The sequence below is a fragment of the Populus nigra genome, chromosome 6 (assembly GCF_951802175.1).
Source record: "Populus nigra chromosome 6, ddPopNigr1.1, whole genome shotgun sequence".
NCBI classification, from domain to species: Eukaryota; Viridiplantae; Streptophyta; class Magnoliopsida; order Malpighiales; family Salicaceae; genus Populus; species Populus nigra.
Genome location: NC_084857.1, coordinates 16,921,905 through 16,948,199, shown reverse-complemented (window position 1 = coordinate 16,948,199; position 26,295 = coordinate 16,921,905). Strand labels below are relative to the sequence as shown.

Sequence of the window (26,295 nt, the reverse complement as noted above, 5' to 3'; positions counted from 1 at the left end):
AGAAAAATGAAACTTTTCCAAAGAACTGTGATTTAATCTTCACATATGGCAAAGGCCTTCATGTCTATGACAGCCATAACAGAAATCATGAAGAAAATCCATGCAATATGCTGCAATTTCACCACTTCTCTATAGTTCCAGAACTGAAAATGCAGAATAGTAGAAATATTGCGAGATCAATATCTCTTACCTCGTTGATTGGATAACAAATCCGTTCGGTCAATGTTGAGAGAAGGTTGGAAGGAACAACATAGTAAAAAATGAGAATAATCCAACGGTGGACGGAGTAGATGTAGCTCCGACAGCACCACTCTCTCTCTCTTTCTCTCTTTTCTCTCTCTCTCTCTCCTCTCTCTCTCTTCACTTTAGCCCCATTGTTCATTTCCCACACAAACGACTCTATTTAAACAAATATTCATCAAGTCTATAAAACTTTCCATAAGCCGAAGTTTCGCAAGCACTGTAAACATTAGCAAATCACTATCATCCTTGTACAATTTTTTTATGTGTTCAAATCCTAGAAATCTAGCATTCAAAGTAGATAAAAGAACATACCTGCGCGAAAGTGCATCAGCCACAATGTTTTCTTTCCCTTGCTTATACTTGATCACATACGGAAAGGTTTCAATAACTTCAACCCATTTGGCATGTCTCCTACTCAAATTACCTTTCCCTTTTAAGTGCTTCAATGATTCATGATCAAAATGTATCACAAACTCCTTGGGCCACAGGATATATGTTATTGACAACATGAAAACTGACACATGTCCTCTATGTTCCATCCTTTTTAGGCAAAAGTAACACTGGCACATCACAAAAACTCATACTCTCACAAATGTACCCCTTCATCATTAACTCATCTAGTGCCTTTGAAGCTCCTTCGTCTCCTCGAGGTTGCTTCTATAGGCTGGACAATTAGGAATTGAAGCTACTGATATATTTTGGACAGAAAATAATAAACGTCTTTTTAAATGATTTTTTTTCTTTTCATTTTTTTTTATGCTACTGATATATTTTGGATAGTAATAGAAAATAATAGTAAATTTTTTTTATGTGTCGCAAATCCAAGGAGGAGAAGAAGATGGACACTAAGGAATTTTTGCAGAAACAACAAGAAATTTTTTTTTCAAAAGGATGTTCCCTGAGTAAAGGAGCCAAGCTCTGATACCAAATGATGCAAACCTCGTGATCACATGGTCGCACAACCCACACGCAAAGACATCAATTCTCGTAAAGCTCAGTTGATATGATCCAAGCAAGGTCAAATTTGGATTTTGACGTAAAAAGTGCAACTATCCAGTTTTACGGCAACAGTCATAATTCTCAATCCGACCGTTAGATTGGGCTGAAATTTTACATGGAGTCTTCTGACATGTTGTCCTTCCTTAGGTTAGAATTTAAGGTCAATCGGAGTTCAAGGAAGGCATCTCAATACGGGTCAACAGAGACTGTAGGAATTTTGTTATTTACTTCCTTTTGACTTGTAGACTTCCTATTTGGCTAGGATTCTTTTCCTAAAAGAATGTGGCAGCTTATTTTGGAAATCTACTAATTCTACAAAGATCTTTAATAGGCTGCAACATAGTTTCCAAGTGTGGCAAAGATTCATAAATGTTTCACAATCCTTTTCTTACAAGGATTCCTTATTCATCCTAGCTACAAAAGCAAAGAAGACTTCAGAATAAATTCTATCTTTAGATCAGATTTCCTAGTCTATTTGAAACTTTTTAATGGTGACAAATCTGATTCTAGTATATTTAGGATGGTATTTTTTGGATTTTTTTTATTTTCTTTTAGTCTTTGGGTTATTACTACTTATTTGGGTCAATTGTAAATGGGCTTAAATATAAGACCACCTAAGAGGGGTCCATTAGGGTTTATTTAAGTCTAGAGTTCGTATAAATAAGGGCATAAGCAAACATGTAAGTAGACAATTTAGATTAATAAAACTTCTTGTTTGACGCACTTTGTGTGTGTGTGTGTGTGTGTGTGTGTGTGTTGGTGAGATAATCTCCCTTCCATGGTTCTCTAAAGAACTGAAAAAACAACTTATCGAAGAACAGATATCTTCGTGGCGTCATCCTTATACTTCTCGTTTGCGAATCAATATTCGTTGGGCGAGGGTCTCCGTTTCCAATAGTACTAGTGCCTAGGTACAAGTTATCTTTATGTCACACTCCTATCAAACTTGATTTACTTGGCTTTCCTGGAATTGGTGTCTTTGCGTGTGAGTTGCTTGAACATGTGATCACGAGGTTTGCATCATTTGGTATTAGAGCTTGGCTCCATTAATCAGGTTATATCCCTTTCGAGGTTCCACAAGGATCTTTAATGAGGTGCAATATGATCTCCAAGTATAGCAATGATTCATTAATGTTTCAGAATCATTTTCTTATAAGGATTCCTTATTCATCCTAGCTACACAAGGAAAGAAGGGCTAGTGGTATTTAATGACAAATGAGTTATTTTTATTATTTTTGTTCATGTTTGGCTTAATTAAAACTTTCTTTTAAGCTACAATCCAAGGCTTGTTTGGATTAGGTTATGGGATTTTCAGTTTAGGGTTTTGGGTTAGTTTTTGAGTTGACCTCATATAAGTCCACATAAGGGGTCCATTAGCGTTAAGTTTTCAAGAGCTATTAAACTAATGTAACTAAAATTTCAACAGCTTTGATGAATATTACTTCTGAATTTTTCAATTTTAACGTGTGAGAGTGATTCTTGAGTTCTTAAACGAATTGAATTTGACTTATTGAAGATTGACTAGCTTCATGGCGTCATTCTACTCATTCCAATATTGTTAGTACCTTGGGACAGGTTTCCATTGTGTCACACTCCTATCAGACCTATTTCGGCTTTCCGAGATCAAATCTCAATCTTAATTATGGGTTGCGTGACTACGTGATCAGGAGGTTCGCATCAGTTGGTATCAGAGTGAGGCTCCGAAACAAGGTCATATCCTTCTGTTGTTTTTGTTTTTTTAGTGTTCCTTTAAGTTTTTCTGTGTTTGCGTCCATCTTCTTGTTCTTTGTGTTTACGTCATCTAAGCAAAAAAAAAAAGTTATATTTCATCTTGTTACTGTCTCTAATCATATCAGTATATTAAAAAGAAAAAAAAAAGAAAGAGAGAGAGAGAGAGAGAGAGAGAGAGAGAGGGATTAGATGAAATTTGAAGAATGATTGAATTTTTACTGCAGAAACACAACTTTTAGTGAACCAAAAAAAAACAACCGCCAAATCAATTGAAACTTTGTATTCAGTTTATTGGGGGTGATATCACATCATATGTCAAATTTGGGATTATTTTGATATAGTTTGCTTGAGGTCTTAATTTGAGGTTCAATTTTGCCGCAAAACACAACTTTTAGTGAACCATAAGCAAATCACCTAAGCATCAATTGAAACTTCATATTCTATCTATTGGTGGTGAGATAGATACATATGTAAAATTTGGGCTTATTTTGATATAGTTTCCCTGAGTTTTTTAATTGGAGGTTCAATTCTACTACAAACTGATTATACAAAGGGTTTGGGTACCTATACATAAGATAACGACCTATAAATTGAGATTTGTTGTTGTTTTAGTATTATAATACTAAATATTGAATTTGACATCATTTCAAGATCGTTTGGACTTGAGGTTTTAATTCTGTTACCTAAAAATTGCATAACAGGTTAGATTTGCGTCAAGTTTCAAAACGTGATCCTTACTGTTTAGTTTTGTCCAAATCTTTTTGTTTCTACTATATTTAGGTTATCTAGGGGTCAAGTAATTTTTTTTCTCTAATATTTGCTTCTGTTTTATTTCATGTATTCGTTTCGTCCACAATTCGTACGAATTTGCAATGATACTTGTGAAATCGTAATTGTAATTTTGTTTTGCTTTGTTTTCAATATATTTATTGATTCTTGAGTCTGAAAATTATAATTAGAATGCGCTGGGAAGGCTACTGACTTTGATTTGTTGATTTCAGTTCCTAAAGAACCTGAAAGCAAATTGTAAGGTAAAAGGCATGGTGATCTTATTATAGTGAAAAGCCTTGATTTTTTTTGTGTGATACACGAGAGCTGTGAGGATATATTTTGTGCTACTAACCAAATTTTGCAGATTCAAAAAATATCTGAAAACAACGAATCAGCGACACAAAACGCTGATGTAGCTTTCCAATTGCAAGCCATAGGCCAGCAGCTCAAGTTGTTGTCTAGGACATACAAGGATCTGAAAGATGAGCTGAATTCGATAAAGAAACAAAATAGTGGGGTTGATCGCCGAGGAAATATGATCTGTATGGCCATACGAAATGTCAGGTCTGATTTTGAAGAGTTTATTGACGAAAATGCAGATGCGGGTAAAGATGACCATGATTTTGCGTCTGCTGGCCAAAGAATCAGGTTTGGACCGAACAGAGCTAGGAGGAATGTGAATTTCGATGGCATGGGGAATTATGAAGATATGGATGGGGACCTGGACACCATTAAATTGAAAATTCCTAACTTTCAACATAAAAATGATCCCGAGGCTTATTCGGTATGGGAGAAAAAGGTAGATTGGTGATAATTGAGTTTATGGAGTATGCATTGATTTGGTGGGATCAGATTGTAATCAGGAGGAGGAGGAATGGGGAGCGACCCATTCAGACTTGAGGGGGTGAAAGTCTTAATGAGGAGACGATTTGTGCCAAACCACTATTATAGAGACTTATATCTGAAGCTCCAAGGTTTGACTCAAGGTTATAAGACAGTAGAGGAATATCACAAAGAAATGGAGATAGCAATGACTCAGGCCAATTGATGTGGACCAACCCAGAAATACCAGCAAGAACCCATTACATGTTCCAAATGGTCCAATGACTCGGTCCTATGACTCGGTCCCAGACAAAGGCATTGAATGCATTGGTAACCAAGTCAGAATTGAAAGGTCCATTTGAGTATCAAAAGGACACCCTAGTACATCTTATCCATGTGCAAGAGGGGTCCAATACTACCTTATTTGGGACATGAGGTGAGGACAACAAAGGAAACAAAAGAATCCTGCTATAACTTGGAATCAACATGGGTGGCTACCTTTTCCTTTTGTTTCTAGGATTAAGGGGCTATATGGAAGGCTATAAATAGGCCTTGAATGAGTTCTGTAATATTTTACTTCCTTCTCTTCTTCTTATGGCAGAACAAGGATTTAATATTACGAGCTTTATTTTATTTTGTTAGCTATAACCCAAGGCTTGTTTGGGTTTAATTAATACTGATGCGAACCTCGCGAACACGTGGTCACGCAACCCACACGCAAAGATATCAATTCCCGGAAAGCCAAGTAAATCAGGTTTGATAGGAGAGTGACACAAAGATAACTTGTACCTAGGCACCAGCACTATTGGAAACGGAAACCCCCACCCAATGAATATTGATTCATGAACGAGAAGTATAAGGATGATGCCACGAAGATAGTTGTTCTTCGATAAGTCATTTTTCAGTTCTTTAGAGAACCATGGAGGGAGATTATCTCACCAACACACACACACAAAGTGCGGCAAACAAGAAGTTTTATTAATCTGAATTGTCTGACTTACATGTCTGGTTATGTCTTTATTTATACTAATTCTAGACTTAAATAAACCCTAATAGACCCCCCTTAGTGGACTTATATTAAGCCCACTTACAATTGACCCAAATAAGTAATAATAACCCAAAGACTAAGAAGAAAATAATACAAAGCTGAAAATTACCATCATAAATATGCTAGAATCAGATTTGTCACCAGTAAGAAGTCTCGATGATGCGGATCAGTCCAACACCAAGCGTAATCATGCCAACGACCCATTGGAGGTGCCAATTAGGCCAATCACAAGAGCTAGGGCCAAGAAGCATAAAGAAGTATTGAATGGGCTTGTTCAGAACTTATGGAGCAAGATGGACCTAGAGGGGCTTGAGACATTTAAGAAGCATGAAGGACAACCTTTAATTCATATAGTTTAGGTCCAAGAAGAGCCCAATTCATGTGGAACAAGGGGTTGATATGTCCGGCCCAATACTAGCCTTGTTAGGCTTGTTTTGTTTTCCTAATACTCCAAGGATAAAAAGTCAGCAATTTATTCTCCTAATTAAGTAAGGAAGTTGACTATATCTTATTCCTAAAGAAGGGAGAACTATTTAATGATTTTCCTAACATAGGAAGGAAAGTAATTAAATCAGCAATAAAAAAGGAAATTTGTTTTCTTATTTGTCCAAGATAAACAAGGAAATCCAAGCTAATCAAGGACATAAAAGGAAAGGGGACAGCAACACAAATTTTTCAAATCAGATTTTTCCTAGTTTATGTAGGAATTTTTAAGGGTGACAAATCTGATTTTAGCATATTTAGGATGGTAATTTTTGGATTTTTATTATTTTCTTCTTAGTTTTTGGGTTATTATTACTTATTTGGGTCAATTGTAAGTGGGCTTCATATAAGTCCACCTAAGGGGGATCCATTAGGGTTTCTTTAAGTCTAAAGTCAGTATAAATAAAAGGCATAACCAAACATGTAAGGTTACGTAATTTTTAGATCAATAAACTTCTTTGCTGCACTTGTTGTGTGTTGGTGGGATAATCTCCCTTCCTTGGTTCTCTAAAGAACTGAAAACGACTTATCGAAGAACAACTGGCTTCGGGGCCTCATCCTTATACTTGTCGTTCACGAATCAATATTTATTGGGTGGGGGTTTTCGTTTCCAATAGTGCTGGTGCCTAGGTACAAGTTATCTTTGTGTCACACTCCTATCAAACCTGATTTACTTGGCTTTCCGGGAATTGGTGTCTTTGCGTGTGGGTTGTTTGACCACGTGATCACGAGGTTCACATCACCAAAATAGACTAGGAAATCTGATCTGAAGGTAGAATTTATTATAAAGCCTTCTTTCCTTTTTGTAGCTAGGATGAATATGGAATCCTGTAAGGATTCTGAAATAATTATGAATCCTTGCCACACTTGAAAACTATATTGCAGCCCATTAAAGATCTTTGTAGAATTAGTAGATTTCTAAAATAAGTTGCCACATCCTTTTAGGAAAAGAATCCTAGCCAAATAAGAAGTCCACAAGTTAAAAGGAAGTAAATAACAAAATTCATACAACCTCTATTGACCCGTGTTTTTTATCCAACGATCGGATTGAGAATTATGACTGTTGCCGTAAAACTGGATAGGTGCACTTTTTACGTCAAAATCCAAATTTGACCTTGCCTGGATCATATCAAATACTTTCTTTTCAATTAGGATCCAAGGCATGTTTGGATTAAGTTATGGGGTTTTCAGTTTAGGGTTTTGGGTCAGTTTTGAGTGGACTTCATATAAGTCCACATAAGGGGTCCATTAGTTTTAATTTTTCAAGAACTAATTAAACTCATGTAAGCCAAAATTTTAGCAGCTTTGATGATTATTACTTCTGAATTTTTCAGTTTTAACGTGTGAGAGTGATTCTTTCATTCTTTAGTTCTTGAACGAACTGAATCTGACTTATCGAAAATTAATTGGCTTCATGGTATCATTCTACTGAATCCAATAGTGTTGGTGCCTTGGGGAAAGTTTCCATTGTGTCGCACTTCTATCTGACCTATTTTGACTTTTCAGGATCAAATCTCAATCTTGATTGTGAGTTACGTGACCATGTGATCAGAAGGTTCGCATCAGTTGGTATCAGAGTACAGCCGCATGGACTATATACACCATTACCTGTGCCTACTAAACCTTTGGTAGATATCTATATAGACATTGTTTTAGGTTTACCTAGGTCATAGAAAGGTAGAGACTCTATTTTTGTTGTGGTAGATAGGTTTTCTAAAAAGGCGCATTTCATTGCATGCCATAAAATAGATGATGCATCTCATATCGCAGACTTTTTTAGGGAGATTGTATGTTTGCATGGCATTCCTAAGAGTGTACTGTCAGATCGTGATGTTTAAGTTCCTTAGCTACTTTTGGAAGACCTTATGGGGAAAGTTGAGAGTTAAACTCTTATTTTCGACAACACGTCATCCTAAAAAAGATGGACAAACTGAGGTATTGAATATAACATTATCCCAACTTTTGCATGCTATAATTCAAAAGAATTTGAAAAGTTGGGAAGAATGTTTGCCTTTTGTTGAGTTTGCTTATAATAGAAATGTGCATTCAACCATTGGTTTTTCTCCTTTTGAAATTGTTTATGGTTTTAATCCATTAACTTCTATGGACTTAATTCCTTTACCTTTTGAAGAATGGGTAAGTTTAGATGGTGAAAAGAACGCAAAGATGGTGAGACAACTCCATGAGGGAGTTCGACTGCAAATAGAGAAAAAGAATAGACTTTACGCTTCTAAAGCAAACAAGGGACGTAAACCGGTTGTTTTCCAACCCGGTGATTAGGTTTAGGCGCACATGCGTAAGGAACGATTTCCTAACCAAAGGAAATCAAAATTAAAGTCTCATGATGAGGTCCACTTCAGGTTTTAGAGAGAATCAATGACAATGCATACAAAATTGACCTTCCAGGTGAGTATGGTGTTAGTGCTACCTTTAATTTTTCAAGAACTATTTAAACTCATGTAACCAAAATTTCAGCAGCTTTCATGATTATTACTTCTGAATGTTTTTAGTTTTAACGTGTGTGAGTGATTCTTGCATTCTTCAGTTCTTGAACATACTGAATCTAACTTATCGAAGATTAACTGGCTTCATGTCATTATTCTACTCATTCCAATAGTGTTGGTGCCTTTGGGCAGGTTTCCATTATGTCATACTTCTATCAGATCTATTTCGGCTTTTTGGTATCAGATCTCAATCTTGATTGTGGGTTGCGTGATCACGAGGTTCGCATCAATAACATGATTTTAACATAAACGCACACATGCATCTTTCTACACAATGCATTCCGGCCAGCCCCAATGTTGTGGTCGACCCTCTACTAAGTTTTATTATTTCCATTTTATTCATCATGCTTAGTTAGATGCTCTGGAAATTGGCCTCATTTCGTATTTGTTGCTTATCCTCTTAGTTGTTTTTAGTTTCATTTACAATTAGCCTAAGGGGTTTAGGTTAATTTTTCCTAGGGATCTTTCATCATTTTTAGTTTTGGGTTTGAAGAACAAGGGAGCAAAAGGAGATTATATGACCCATACCTTTCAACTCTAAGTAGGTCTGGACAGTTTGGTAGTATTTTTTCTCTCTTTCTCCTGTTTTTCCCCTTCTTCTTCCTCTCTCAGTTCTCTTTATTTTTTCAGTTCCTTCCCATCCATTCCAACCCCCTTTTCCTTCCCCCTAAGCAACTTCTTAGCCTTCACTCACAATCTCAACTCTTTCTCACATGCTCAAGAGGTATTCTGTGCTGGTTTTGGTTTGAATTTCCGTTGGGAAGGAGGAAAAGATAGACATGCAGCTGTTGCAGGTAGACTTTGGGAAGAGGAGTGTTTGGTCACCTTCTTTCTCTCCTTTCATTTATACTTCACATAAACTGAGGAGAAGTGTTTGGGGTTGGTTTATAGGTGTTCTAGTCCGTGTTTTGGTTTGTCTAAAACCAGTTTTACCTCCCTTTTGGATCCTTAAGACAACTTGATTGTTTTCCTAACTTTTCATTAGGTTGAGTCGTTGCCGCTTCAGCAATCGGCACTAAAAACTGCGTTGCTGCCGATTCTTAAATCGGCAGCAATAACTATGTCGCTTTCGATTCATAAATCGGTAGCGGTGGTGAGGCTGCTTGAACCCCTTTTTTTGTGTTTACATTCTCCCTCCCTTAACATGAATTTCATCCTTGAAATTTAAGAGGTTTCATAATCCATACCTGGTAGTTCAAATAAATTGTGGTATGTTTTCCTCATTTCAGACTCCCTCTCCCAAGTTTTCTCTTCTATTTGAGCATTTCACCATAAGATTATGTTGATGGGGATCTTCTTTTTTTCGTAGCTCCTTCACTTACCGATCTAGTATCCTTGTGGGCCTCAATTCGAGCGTCAAGTCTTCCTTGACTTCTACTGGAACTTGAGGTAGGATTCGGGCGGAGTCCATGTCAGCCTTTGTTAACAAGGAGACATGGAACACATTATGGACCTTGGCTAATTGTGGGGGCAAGTCCACTTTGTTGGCTACTGGCCCCACTCGCTATAAGATTTTAAAAGGTCCGATGAAGCGGGGAGTTAACTTTCATTTCAATCTGAACCGTAACATGTTTTTCCATAGGGCTACCTTGAGGAGCACCTAGTGCCCCATACTGAACTCGAGAGGTCTTCTCCTCACATCAACATACTTCTTCTACCTATCATGTGCGGCTTTGATGCTATCCCTGATAGTTCTCACTTTCTCTGTGGTGACTTGGACCAACTCCGTGCCATATAACTTCTGGTCCCCAATTTCCTCCCAACATAAAGGAGTCTTGCACCTCCTACCATACAAGACTTCATACAGGGCCATCCCTATTGTGGCTTGGTGACTATTGTTATACTTGAACTCTACCAATGTTATGTGTTCCTCCTTGTTTCCTCCAAATTCTAGCACACATGCCCGTAATAGGTCTTCCAAGACTTGGATGACTCTTTCTGATTGACCATCAGTTTGAGGGTGAAATGTAGTGCTCATGTCTAGTCTTGTTCCCAAGGCATGTTGTCTGATTGGCCAAATTCGAGAGGTGAACCTATGATCTCAATCCGATACAATGGACACTGGAATCCCATAGTCATACCACCTCGTTTATATAGATCTTGGCAAGCTTGTCTACCAAGTCGGTCATCTTTACAGGCAAGAATAGTACGGATTTCGTCAACTGATCTATGATGACCCATATCACGTCATTTCTTTTCCTTATTTTGGGAAATCCCTACACAAAATCCATGATGATCATCTCCCACTTCCATTCTAGAATTGGTAATGGTTGTAATGGTCCCGTAGGCCTTTGGTGTTCAACCTTGACTTGTTGACATATCTTACACTTAGACACAAACTTAATTATTTCTCTTTTCATATTAGGCCACCCCTAGAGGTGTTTCAGGTCTCAATACATCTTAGTGCTACCTGAAAATGCGAACCTTGTGATCAAATAGTCATGCACCCCTCACGCAAAGACACCAATTCCCGGAAAGCCAAGTAAATCAGGTTTGATATGAATGTGATACAAAGATAACTTGTACCTAGGCACCAGCACTATTGAAAACGAAGACCCCCACCAAACGAATATTGATTCACGAACGAGAAGTATAAGGATAACGCCACGAAGATAGTTGTTCTTCTCCCATCATCCGCTACCTGAAAATGTGAACCTCGTGATCAAATGGTCATGCACCCCTCACACAAAGACACCAATTCCCGGAAAGCCAAGTAAATCAGGTTTGATAGGAGTGTGACATAAAGATAACTTGTACCTAGGCACCATCACTATTAGAAATGGAGACCCCCACCAAATGAATATTGATTCACGAACGAGAAGTATAATGATAACGCCACGAAGATAGTTATTCTTCGATAAGTCGTTTTCAGTTCTTTAGAGAACTAAGGAAGGGAGATTATCTCACCAATACATAATAAGTGCAGTAAAGAAGTTTATTGATCTTAATATTGTGTAACCTTACATGTTTGGTTATGCCTTTATTTATACTGACTCTAGACTTATATGACGCCCACTTACAATTGACCCAAATAAGTAATAATAACCCAAAAATTAAGAAGAAAATAATAAAAATCAGAAAAATCAGAAAATTAGCATGCTAAATATGCTAAAATCAGATTTGTCACCCTTAAGAAGTCGTAAATAAACTAGGAAAAATCTGATTTGGAAAATTTGTGTTGCTGCCCCCTTTTGATGTCCTTGATTAGCTTAGATTTCCTTGTTTAACTTGGACAAATAAGAAAACAAATTTCCTCCTTTGTTGCTGATTTAATTACTTTCCTTCCTAAGTTAGGAAAAGCATTAAATAGCCCTCCCCTCTTTAGAAATAAGATATGGCCAACTTCCTTACTTAATTAGCAGAATAAATTGTTGACTTTTTATCCTTGTAGCATTACGAAAAATAACAAGCCTAACAAGGAGGATCCAATCGGATTATAAATTGTTAACATGATTACATTAGTTATCTTATTCGAATAATGATAATACTTGTAAATATTGTCAGGTATTCATGATTATAACTTATGTTAACAACAAATCAAGTTCCTTTCATAGCACAGGTGTCGGTTATACCATACGATTGGGCTATGAAAGTGCCAAGTATTTGTTGTACCAAGGGTTATACAACATAAATCTAGATTAACCATTTAACAAGCAAAGTATTAAGAGTGAACAAGATAACAAATACAAAACATGTTAGTATCAAACATTAAGGTCCATGTTGAGTTTATGCTATACTTATATTCTTACACCATTAGTGATGCAAACCTCGTAATTACATGGTCACACAACCCACACGCAAAGACACTAATTCCCGGAAAGCCAAGTAAATCAGATTTGATAGGAGTGTGACACAAAGATAACTTGTACCTAGGCACCAACACTATTGGAAATGGAGACCCCCACCCAACGAATATTGATTCATGAACGAGAAGTATAAGGATGACGCCACGAAGACAATTGTTCTTCGTTAAGTTGTTTTTCAGTTCTTTAGAGAACCATGAAAAGGAGATTATCTCACCAACATACACACACAAAGTGCGGCAAACAAGAAGTTTTATTAATCTGAATTGTCTAACTAACATGTCTGGCTATGCCTTTATTTATACTAACTCTAGACTTAAATAAACCCTAATAGACCCCCCTTGGGTGGACTTATATGAAAACCACTTACAATTAACCCAAAGAAATAATAATAACACAAAGACTAAGAAGAAAATAATAAAAATCTGAAAATTACCATCCCAAATACGCTAGAATTAGATTTGTCACCATTAAAAAGTTCCAAATAGACTAGGAAATCTGATCTGAAGGTAGGATTTGTTATGAAATCTTCTTTCCTTTTTGTAGCTAGGATGAATAAGGAATTCTTGTAAGAAAAGGATTCTGAAACAATTATGAATCTTTGCCACACTTGGAAACTATGTTGCAGCCCATTAAAGATCTTTGTAGAATTAGAAGATTCCCAAAATAAACTACCACATCCTTTTAGGAAAAGAATCCTAGCCAAATAGGAAGTCTACAAGTCAAAAAGAAGTAAATAACAAAATTCGCACTGCCTTTATTGACCCGTGTTTCAATGCCTTGCTGACTCCGATTGACCTGACATTGTAACCCAAGGTAGGAAAACATGTCAGGAGACTCCACATAAAATTTCAGCCCGATCCAACGGTCGGATTAAGAATTATGATTGTTGCCGTAAAATTGGATAAATGCACTTTTTACGTCAAAATCCGAATTTGACCTTTCCTGAATCGTATCATTCCATCTCTCTTCAAGATGATTCTTCCTGGAATCACCAATAAGTTGAATGGACAATTCCTTAGCCTTTTCTCAAAGCCTTTGGAGTTCTTTTCTTGCCAACAATTGTCGCCTCAATTATCTTGAAGAGAGAGGGAATGATATGGTCCAAGAAAAGGGTGACGAAGGAAATTTGGATTCTAGTATAATTATGCCTACTATGTAATTTTATAAAAATAATCATAATTCTCAATCCGACCATTAGATGGGGCTGAATATTTAACCAAAGTTTCCTGACATATTAAATATTGGGTTAAAATTCTAGGTCAATTGAAGTTCAATAAGGCCTTGTAATACTGGTTAGAACATGTTGTATGAAATTATTTATTCACTTCCTTTTGATTTGTAGATTCCTATTTGGCAAGGATGGTTTTCCTACAATGATATAATAGCTTGTTATGGGAAGTTTTTAGTTCTATAAGGATCTTTAATGGGCTGCAACATAATTTCCAAGTATGGCAAAGCCTTGAATCAATTCTATAATATTTTATTTCCTTCTCTTCTTCTCATTATGGGCTTTATTTTATTTTGTTAGCTACATCCATCTTGTTTGAGCTTAATTAATACTTTATTTTTAGCTAGGATCCAAAGCTTGTATGGATAAGGTTTTGGGCTTCTCATATTAAGGTTTTGGGTCAATTTTATAAGTGGACCAAATCAGTCTGGTAGGATAGTTTCATTAGGGTTATATTTTTATAAGTATTTAAACTCTTGTAAGGCTTAAAGAGGGGACTTTTTTTATCAATAAGAATTCAATTGTTTTTTTTTTAACTTGTGTGAGAGTGATTCTTGCATTTTTCAGTTCTTGAATGAACTGAATCTGACTTATCAAAAATTAACTGGCTACATGACGTCATTCGACTTCATTCCAATGGTGGTGGTGCTATGGGAAAGGTTTCCATTGTGTCATAGTACTATCACACTTATTTCAGCTTTTTAGGATTGGATCTCAATCTTGATTGTAGGGTGCAAGATCACGTGATCACGAGGTTTACATCAGTAGGTATCAGAGCTAGGCTCCGAAACAAGGTCATATCATAATGTTATTTTCGTGTTTTTAGAGTTCCTTTAAGTTTTTTTGTGTTTGCATCATTCATCTTATTTGAGGCGAACCTCGTGATCACTTTTTTTTTGGTAAGTTGACGTATGTATTAAAAGAAGAAGATACAAACATTATAAGGGGCATACCCCAGATTTACAATGATAACAGAAACATAAAACAACAGATGGCTACAAGCTAGCCACCGACCATAACACTGAAACCTCACTGGATTAGTTAGGGAAACCAATACAACCAGCTAACTAACAAATTAAGAATCTATGGTATTCACCCTCCAAGCTCGTTGGATCCTTTTGTTTTCATTTGTTGGTGCGACATTCCTCATCAAATCAAGCTTATCACGAATGATACATTCGATTTGATTAAAGACCAAATTCGAAGTTCTAGACATTCCAGCAAAGATCCTTGCATTCCGTTCTTGCCATACATGATACACTGTAGCTGCAAAACTCAGTTTACGAGAAAAATTGACGAAACTCTTGCCATGCCAAGAGACAGTGGCCCATCGAATCCATTCATCCCAGCCTTTTGTCATTCTTGGAATGTCGCATCTGTCACAAACATCCCACCAGATCGCTTTAGTATAGGAGCATACGTATAGACACCAATTCCCGGAAAGCCAAGTAAATCAAGTTTGATAGGAGTGTGACACAAAGATAACTTGTACCTAGACCCCAGCACTATTGGAAATAGAAACCCCCACCCAAAGAATATTGATTCGTGAACGAGAAGTATAAGAATGATGCCATGAAGACAGTTGTTCTTTGATAAGTCGCTTTTTAGTTCTTTAGAGAACCGTGGAAGGGAGATGTCTGGTTATGTCTTTATTTATACTAACTCTAGACTTAAATAAACCCTAATGGACCCCCCTTAGGTGGACTTATATTAAGCCCACTTACAATTGACCCAAATAAGTAATAATAATCCAAAGTCTAAGAAGAAAATAATAAAACATATTATTTAATTACTTTCCTTCCTAAGTTAGGGAAAGCATTAAATAATCCTCCCCTCTTTAGGAATAAGATCTGGCCAACTTCTTTACTTAACTAGGAGAATAAATTGCTAACTTTCTTTCCTTTTTGTAGCTAGGATGAATAAGGAATCCTTGTAAGAAAAGGATTTTGAAACATTTATGAATCCTTGCCACATTTGGAAACTATATTGCAGCCCATTAAAGATCCTTGTAGAGCTAGGAGATTTTTATAACAAGCTGCCACATCCTTTTAGGAATAGAATCCTAGCCAAATAAAAAGTCCACAAGTTAATAGAAAGTAAATAACAAAATTAGTACAGCCTCTTCTGACCCGTATTGCGACACCTTCCCGAACTCTGATTGACCGAAACTTCTAACCTAAGGTAGGAAAACATGTCAGGAGACTTGATTAGTACTTAAAAGTGTATTTTTATCAAGGTTTTATATCATCATTTTGCACTTGAAGTATCAATAACTCCTTAACTAAAGCATGTTTTATAATAACATATCTAATTATATAAGATACCTTTAATTTATCGTAAATGTTCATCTTAAATGTAGGCCTATCAGATAAATGAAAGAATTGATTGATGAGTTGAAGTACTTAAATTGAAAAGACAAAGAGATGGCCAAACTTAGAAAAGAGATGCTGATGCAGTCCAAACTGGAACACTGTTCGGTAATTGGGTCATATCTGGAGCTGTAGATCTTGGATTTAGGTCCATTTTATATGGATGGAAAGATAAGACATAGGCCTACAACTTTCATGTGGAGCCCAAGATTTAAAAAGGCTGTTTTCAAGTCCAAATTGTAGCAACAACAAAGAAGTCTGAATCTGTCCTGCAGCCCAGACACTGTTCAGTGTTTAGCGCATATCTCAAGTTCTAGAAGTCCAAATGATCTCAAATGTTTACCCTGGAAAGATGAGACAATTTCCTAGAACTTTCATGATTTAAGTTTGTTCAAATTATGATGTCATCAATGACGTTTTTGGCAGACAAGAAGATAAGAATTGTCACCAAGTCAAGATGTGGCCACCCACTCATCAATTAGTCAACAAATCAATAGTTCTGAATTTTGGCCTATAAAAGGAGGCATTTGCCATGTATTTAGGCATCTTGGTGTTCAGATCAAGATCATGCTCTTGCTTTCTCTCTTTGTATTGCTTATGCTTTGCTTTCATTAATATCAAGTTTATGCCTTTCATTTCCTTTCCTTTACTTAGTTAACTTTTATCTTACTTATGTTCTTATCTTGTTTATTTATGTTTCTTTCTTTCATTATGTCTAGCTAAGTTAATTATGTCAAGGTGAAAAGGTTACACAAATGGTGTAAGGATAAGTATAATATAAACTCAACATGGACTTTAATGTTGGATACTAACATGCTTTATATTTGTTATCTTATTCACTTTTAATACTTTGCTTGTTAAATGGTTAATCTAGATTTATGTTGTATAACACTTGGTACAACAAATACTTGGCACTTTCATAGCCCATACTATATGGTATAACCGACACCTGAGCTATGAAAGGAACTTGATTTGTAGTTAACATAAGTTATAATCATGAATGCATGAAAACATTTACAAGTATTAGCATTATTCGAATAAGATAGCTAATGTAATCATGTTAACAATTTATAATCTGATTGGAACCTCCTTGTGTGTGGTTTCCAATTGAATAATAAGGGTTTATACTATACTTGTTTGAAATACCATTAGTGGATCCTCTAACCTTGACATTTGTTGTTATCATTGTTTAATCCTTACGTTAATCTTTCATCTCAAAGTTCTCATCAACTTCTTCCTCTTCTTCTTCACTATTATTATTATCATCACTATTATTATTATTATTATTATTATTATTATTATTATTGTTATTGTTACTATTGTTGTAGTATTATTGTTGCTTATAATTTATACAAGTAACCTCCCTGTGGTTCGACCCCAGTGTTGCCGGGTTATTTATTACTTCGACACTCCTGCACTTAGGAAAAGACATCAATCTTTTGGTCGTGTTAAGACTCGAACGTAAAAGTTCATCCTAATCCAATGATCGGATTGAGAATTATGATTGTTGTTGTAAAACTGAATAGTTGCGCATTTTACATTAGAATCCGAACTTGATTGTTTTTTTGTTACCCTGATCAATCTAGGATTTTAACGCCACACTCTTTGTGATTGAAAAGTGATAAGTCAAGTAGGGTTCTTCACAAAATCAATTTGGAAGAACAACTCTTGATTTTCTGAATTAAGTTTTAAATCTTGGTCAAAAGTGTTTATTACATATTCTGATACCATATTTATAACTCTAAATTTAGAAAAATTCAACATGATAGAAGTCAAGCCCAAAAAATAGACTTTGACAAAGTAAGCTAGACAAATTTAACTAGCACATGTTTTTGCCCTTTTTGAAACACAAACTGACACAATTTAAAACGGTTATAACTTCTTCCACAAAAGTCCAATGCAATCATGGTTGGATAGCCTAGAAAGATCACATTATAAACTTGAAATCCACTTAGATTAATCTTGTTTTTATATGCAATGGATGACTTCAAATTCGGGTTTAAAGGATACACATTCTACCCATTTTGAACAAGTAACCTTCATGCATAAAGTACCTATCACAAGCTCCCTTTGCACATTTAGAAACCACATTAGCAAAGTAGGAATCATTATTATACTGATCCTTCACTTGTTTAAAAACCATCAGTCTTTTATTCAACGTAGAGATTAGTGCATACCTCTTAGAAAGAGCATTAGTGACCACATTAACTTGCCCTTTCTTGTACTTTATGACTTAAAGAAATGACTCCATAAACTCCACCCATTTAACTTGTCTTCAATTCAGCTTGCTTTGTCCCTTAAGGTACTTCAAGGATTCATGATCAGTATGTATAACAAGCTTTTTAGGCAGCAAGTAGTGTTGCCCTCTAGAGCCCGAATCAGAGCATAGAACTCATTGGCGTAAATAGAGTAGTTCAAACATGCTTTATTTAAGTTTTCACTGAAGAATGCAATCGACTTCTTTTCTTGCAATAAAACAACCCCAATTCCAACCCCCCGAAAGCATCACACTCTATTTCGAATGTTTTAGCAAAGTCTGGAAGTGCCAAAATTGGATCAGTACACAACTTTTCCTTAATTAGCTCAAAAGCTTTCTGCGCATCTTCACTCCATCTAAACTCGTTCCCTCTTTTCAAGCATTCTATCGTAGGAGCAACAATAGAGCTAAAGTCTTTCACAAATCACTTTTAGAAAGAAGCTAAACCATGGAAACTCCTCACATCAGCAATACTAGTAGGTTTTGGTCAGTTCTGAATTGCCTTAATTTTCTCGTCATCAACCATGGAAACTCCCTTACTAAAGATAAGATATCTAAGAAACACGACACTTTCATTATAGAATAAACACTTTGTGAGTTTCTCATACAACTTAGAATCTCTTTTTTTTGGTAAGTTGACGTATGTATTAAAAGAAGAAGATACAAACATTATAAGGGGCATTCCCCAGATTTACAATGATAACATAAACATAAAACAACAGATGGCTACATGCTAGCCACCGACCATAAAACTGAAACCTCACTAGATTCGTTAGGGAAACCAATACAACCAACTAACTAACAAATTAAGAATCTATATTATTCACCCTCCAAGCTCGTTGGATCCTTTTGTTTTCATTTGCTGGTACGACATTCCTCATCAAATCAAGTTTATCACGAATGATACATTCGATTTGATTAAAGACCAAAGTCAAAGTTCTAGACATTCCAGCAAAGATCTTTGCATTCCGTTCTTGCCATACATGGTACACTGTAGCTGCGAAACTCAGTTTACGAGAAAAATTGACGAAACTCTTGCCATACTAAGAGACAGTGGCCCATCTAATCCACTCATCCCAGCCTTTTGTCATTCTTGGAATGTCGCATCTGTCACAAACATCCCAGCCTTTTGTCATTCAAAGAACAAGTGGTTGTGATCCTCATTGTTGCGGAGACAGAGTGAGCATCTATTGGGACCATGTATACCAAACGGATGAAGTTTATCTTGAGTTGTGAGTTTGTGTTGGACAGCCATCCATAGAAGAAATGAATGTCTTGGAACAGCATTCTTAAACCACACAATGTCATGCCATTCAACCATCTGACGATGACGTCTTAGTTGTTCCCAAGCTACTTTGACCGAGAATTTATGATTTGGCGAATCCAACCACACTATCTTGTCCTGTTGCCCCATCTAAGGATTAGAATTGGAAGGAATAGCTTCTATAAGGGGGTGCCAGCCAATAGCTTGGGTGGTAGGAGTTTTCCATTCTGAGTTATGAATTAGCACATTCACCTTCGCGTTCTTGGCCATACCTGAATCATAGATGAATCTTTCCCCGTAAGAATCCGCGAGTGGGCTGTGAGGATGCCAATTGTCAAACCATAGAGAGGTTGTCGTTCCATCTCTTATGATGTACTTCATCTTCGGCCATGCTAAGGATCTGAGCTTTAGAATCTTTCCCCAAGCCCAAGAGCAATTCTGTGACGTCTTGATTGTCCAGAAATTGCTACCTCGCAACAGATTGGATCTGATCCAAGTAGACCATATTGAGCCATCTGAGTCATTGCACAGGTTCCAAATGTGTTTCAACAAAGCAATCTTGTTCCATTCTGTTATCCTTTTTATTCCTAGCCCCCCCCTCCTTTTTTGGAAGACATACCTGATCCCAGGCCACTTTAGCCCCAGTAGTTCTCATATCTGAACCTGACCAAAGAAAGGATTTATTAATATGAATTGTCTACCTTACATGTCTGGTTATGCCTTTATTTATACTAACTCTAGACTTAAATAAACTCTAATGGACCCCCCTTAGTTGGACTTATATGAAGCCCACTTACAATGTACCTATCTAAGTAATAATAACCCAAAGACTAAGAAGAAAATATAAAAAATCTGAAAATTACCATCCTAAACATGCAAGAATCAGATTTTTCATCATGAAGAAGTCTCAAATAGATTAGGAAATCTGATCTGAAGGTAGAATTTATTCTGAAGTCTTTTTTTTTTTTGTAGCTAAGATAAATAAGGAATCCTTGTAAAAAAAGGATTCTGAAACATTTATAAATCCTTGCCACACTTGGAAACTATGTTGCAGCTCATTAAAGATATTTATAGAATTAGTAGGTTTCTAAAATAAGCTGCCACATCCTTTTAGAAAAAGAATCATAGTCAAATAGGAAGTCCACAAGTCAAAAGGAAGTAAATAACAAAATCCGTACAGCGTTTATTGACCCGTATTGAGATGCCTTCCCAAACTCTGATTGACTTGAAATTTTTAACTCAAGGTAGGACAACATGTCAGAAGATTCCACAAAATATTTTAACCCGATCCAACGGTCGAATTGAGAATTATGATTGTTGCCGTAAAATTGGATAATTGCACTTTTTACATCAAAATTCGAATTTGACCTTGCCTGGATTCATTCCCTCTCTCTTCAAGATGATTCATCCTCGAATCACCGACAAGTTGAATGGAACCCCACCCAACAAATATTGATTCACGAACAAGAAGTATTCGGATGACGCCACGAAGCTAGTTGTTCTTCGATAAGTCGTTTTCAGTTCTTTAGAGAACCATGGAAGAGAGATTATCTCACCAACACACACACAAACTAAGTGCGGCAAACAAGAAGTTTTATTAATCTGAATTGCTTAACCTTACATGTCTGGTTATGCTGTTGTTTATAGTGACTTAGATATGCTATAATCAGATTCGTCACCATCAAGAAGTCCTAAATAGAATAGAAAAATTTGATCTGAAGGTAGAATTTATTCTGAAGTCTTCTTTCCATTTTGTAGCTAGGATGGATAAGGAATCCTTGTAAGAAAAGGATTCTAAAACATTTATGAATCCTTGCCACACATGGAAACTATGTTGCAGCCCATTGAAGATCTTTGTAGAATTAGGAGATTCCCAAAATAAGCTGTCACATCCTTTTAGGAAAAGAATCCTAACCAAATAGAAAGTCCACAAGTCAAAAGGAAGTAAATAACAAAATTCGTACAGCCTCTAATGACCCGTGTTTCGATGCCTTCCCGAACTCCAATTGACCTAAATTTTTTTAAAAAGGTAGGACTACATGTTAGGAGACTCCACGTAAAATTTCAGCTCGATCTAACAGTCGGATTGAGAATTATGACTGTTTTCGTAAAATTGGATAATTGCACATTTTACATCAAAATCTGAATTTGACCTTTTTTGGATCGTTTCAATGACACCATGAAGACAGTTGTTTTTTGATAAGTCGTTTTTCAGTTCTTTAGAGAACCATTGATGGGAGATTATCGCAACAACACACACACATAGTGCGACAAACAAGAAGATTTTTTTTTTTTTTTGGTAAGTTGACGTATGTATTAAAAGAAGAAGATACAAACATTATAAGGGGCATACCCCAGATTTACAATGATAACAGAAACATAAAACAACATATGGCTACAGGCTAGCCACCGACCATAAAACTGAAACCTCACTAAATTCGTTAGGGGAACCAATACAACCAGCTAACTAACAAATTAAGAATCTATGGTATTCACCCTCCAAGCTCGTTGGATCCTTTTGTTTTCATTTGTTGGCGCGACATTCCTCATCAAATCAAGCTTATCACGAATGATACATTCGATTTGATTAAAGACCAAATTCGAAGTTCTAGACATTCCAGCAAAGATCCTTGCATTCCGTTCTTGCCATACATGATACACTGTAGCTGCAAAACTCAGTTTACGAGAAAAATTGACGAAACTCTTGCCATGCCAAGAGACAGTGGCCCATCGAATCCATTCATCCCAGCCTTTTGTCATTCTTGGAATGTCGCATCTGTCACAAACATCCCACCAGATCGCTTTAGTATAGGAGCATTCAAAGAACAAGTGGTTGTGATCCTCATTGTTGCGGAGGCAGAGCGAGCATCTATTGGGACCATGTATACCAAACCGATGAAGTTTATCTTGAGTTGTGAGTTTCTGTTGGACAGCCATCCATAGAAGAAATGAATGTCTTGGAACAGCATTCTTGAACCACACAATGTCATGCCATTCAACCATCTGACGATGACGTCTTAGTTGTTCCCAAGCTACTTTGATCGAGAATCTGTGATTTGGCGAATCCAACCAAACTATCTCATCCTTTTGCCCCATCTTAGGATTAGAATTGGAAGGAATAGCTTCTATAATGGGGTGCCAGCCAATAGCTTGGGTGGTAGGAGTTTTCCATTCTGAGTTATGAATTAGCACATTCACCTTCGCGTTCTTGGCCATACCTGAATCATAGATGAATCTTTCCCCGTAAGAATCCGCGAGTGGGCTGTGAGGATGCCAATTGTCAAACCATAGAGAAGTTGTCATTCCATCTCCTATGATGTACTTCATCTTCGGCCATGCTAAGGATCTCAGCTTTAGAATCTTTCCCCAAGCCCAAGAGCAATTCTGTGACGTCTTGATTGTCCAGAAATTGCTACCTCGCAACAGATTGGATCTGATCCAAGTAGACCATATTGAGCCATCTGAGTCATTGCACAGGTTCCAAATGTGTTTCAACAAAGCAATCTTGTTTCAACAAGAAGATTTATTAATCTGAATTGTCTAACTTATATGTCTGGTTATGTCTGGTTATGCCTGAATTGTCTAAATAAACTATAATGGACCCCCCTTAGGTGGACTTATATGAATTTCACCTACAAATGATCCAAATAAGTAATAATAACCGAAAGACTAAGAAGAAAATAATAAAAATCTGAAAATTATCATCCTAAATATGATAGAATCAGATTTCTGACCATTAAGAAGTCCCAAATACACTAGGAAATCTGATCTGAATGTAGAATTTATTCTAAAGTCTTCTTTCCTTTTTGTAGCTAGGAGGAATAAGGAATTCTTGTAAGAAAAGGATTCTGAAACATTTATAAATCTTTGCCACACTTGTAAACTATACTGTAGCCCATTAAAGACCCTTCTAGAACTAGGAGATTCCCAAAACAAGCTGGCACATCCTTGAAAGAAAAGAATCCTAGCCAAATAGGAAGTACATAAGTCAAAAGAAAGTAAAGAACAAAATTCGTACAACCTCTAGTGACCAAATTGCATTGCCTTTTTGAACTCTGATTGACCTGATTTAACCCAAGGTAGGAAAACATGTCAGGAGACTCCAGGTAAATTTTCAGCCTGATCCAACAGTCGAATTGAGAATTATGACTGTTGCCGTGAAAGTAGACAATTGTGCATATTACGTCCGAATCTGATTGTTTTGTAGTTGCCTGGATCGTATTAGGGTTTCTTTTCAAGAGAAAGTTGTTGTAGCTAGGGTTGCTACAAGTTTTGGGGGAGAGGAAAAGTCATCTTTTTTTCCTCTCTTTGCATTTATACCCCCTCTTAAATGTGATGGGTTGTGTTTGGGTGTTGTGTGTTTTTATCCTTGCTCCCTTTTTTATTAACTTAGGGTTGATTCTTCTATGTTTCCCACTTAGAATAAGCCGATCCATTTTTTGTTTTTATGAGGTTTTACAAAAAAAAAAGGTGATAATTCAAGACAGGTGGACAAAGGGTGGTATTCAAAGGGGAGAGAAAAGTATTTCCAAGTTATTTAATTTTCTATCATGGTGAAGAAGGGATGCCCTGGATTTTTAGCCCATATAAGGGAACAAATAAAGGGAGTGTAGAACTAGCCAATATTCCTATTTGTAAGGGAATACCCAGATGTGTTCCCAGAGAAATTACATGGATTGCCTCCCATAAGAGAATTGAAGTCTCAATTGACACTTTCCTAGGAACTAGCCCTATAGCATAATCCCCATATAGGATGGCACATATGGAATTAGTTGAACTAAAGGTTTAGTTACAAGAATTGTTGGATAAGGAATTCATTCAACTTAACAATTCCTAGCAATTAGCCCTATAACATAATCCCCGTATAGGATGGCATATATAGAATTGGTTGAATTAAAGGTTTAGCTGCAAGAATTGTTGGATAAGGGATTCATTCGACTTAGCAATTCCCTCTGGGGAGCTCCAGTACTATTCGTAAAGAAAAAGGATGGTACCTAATACGATCTAGGAAAGGTCAAATTTAGATTTTGACGTAAAATGTGCAACTCTCCAGTTTTATAGCAACAGTCATAATTCTCAATCCGACCGGTGGATCGAGCTGAACTTTTACGTGGAGTCTGCTGACATGTTGTCCTACCATTTTTTTAAAATTTTTGTTCAATCAGAGTTCGGGAAGGCATCGAAACACGGGTCAACAGAGGCTGTACGAATTTTGTTATTTACTTCCTTTTGACTTGCGGACTTTCTATTTGGCTAGGATTCTTTTCCTAAAATGATGTGGCAGCTTATTTTGGGGATCTTTTAATTCTACAAAGATCTTTGATGTGCTGCAACATAGTTTCCATGTGTGGTAAGGATTCATAAATGTTTTAGAATCCTTTTCTTACAAGGATTCCTTATTCATCCTAGCTACAAAAAAAGGAAAAAAGATTTCAGAATTAATTCTACCTTCAGATTTGATTCTCCTAGCTTATATGAGACTTCTAAAGGGCAACAAATCTGATCCTATTATATTTAGGACTTTAAATTCAGATTTATTATTGTTATTATTATTTTCTTCTTAGTTTAGGGTTTATTTATATTATTTGGGTTTAATTGTAAGTGGGCATCATATAAGTCCACATCAAGGGTCCATTAGGGTTTATTTTAGTTTGGAGTCACTATAAATAAGGGCATAACCAGACATGTAAGGTTATGCAATTCAGATTAATAAAACTTCTTGTTTGCCGCACTTTGTGTGTGTGTGTGTGTTGGTGAGATAATCTCCCTTTCAAGGTTCTCTAAAGAACTGAAAACGACTTATCGAAGAACAACTGGCTTCGTGGCATCATCCATACACTTCTCGTTCGCGAATCAATATTTGTTGGGTGGGGGTTTCCGTTTCCAATAGTGCTGGTGCCTAGGTACAAGTTATCTTTGTGTCACACTCCTGTCAAATCTGATTTACTTGGCTTTCTGGGAATTGGTGTCTTTGCCTGTGAGTTACGTGACCATGTGATCACGAGGTCCGCATCAGTCATAACTCTCAATCTAGGAAAGGTCAAATTCAGATTTTGACGTAAAATGTGCACCTATCTAGTTTTACGTCCACAATCATAATTCTCAATCCGACGTTGCATCGAGCTGTAATTTTACGTGGAGTCTCCTGACATGTAGTCCTACCTTTTTAAAACAAAATTTCAAGTCAATTGGAGTTCAGGAAGGCATCGAAACACGGGTCAACAGAGGCTGTACGAATTTTGTTATTTATTTGCTTTTGACTTGTGGTCTTCCTATTTGGCTAGGATTCTTTTCCTAAAAGGATGTGGCAGCTTATTTTGGGAATCTCCTAATTCTAGAAAAATCTTTAATGGGCTACAACATAGTTTCCAAGTGTGGCAAGGATTCATAAAAGTTTCAGAATCTTTTTCTTACAAGGATTCCATATTCATCCTAACAACAAAAAGGAAAGAAAATTTCAGAATTAATTCTACCTTCAGATTTGATTCTCCTAGCTTATATAAGACTTTAAAGGGAAACAAATCTGATCCTATCATATTTAGGATATTAAATTCGGATTTATTATTGTTATTATTATTTTCTTCTCGTTCCCTATACTTCTCGTTCCCGAATCAATATTCGTTGGGTGGGGGTCTCCGTTTCCAATAGTGCTGGTGCCTAGTTACAAGTTATCTTTGTGTCACACGCCTATCAAACCTGATTTACTTGGCTTTCTAGGAATTGGTGTCTTTGTGTGTGAGTTGCGTGACCATGTGATCATGAGGTTCGCA

At 36.5% G+C, this 26,295-nt stretch overlaps 1 pseudogene; it reads left to right on the top strand.

Moving 5' to 3' along the window:
• Positions 1-3,845: 3,845 nt before the first annotated feature.
• LOC133697311 (uncharacterized) overlaps positions 3,846-26,295 on the top strand; it is a 75,556-nt pseudogene continuing 53,106 nt past the window's right edge.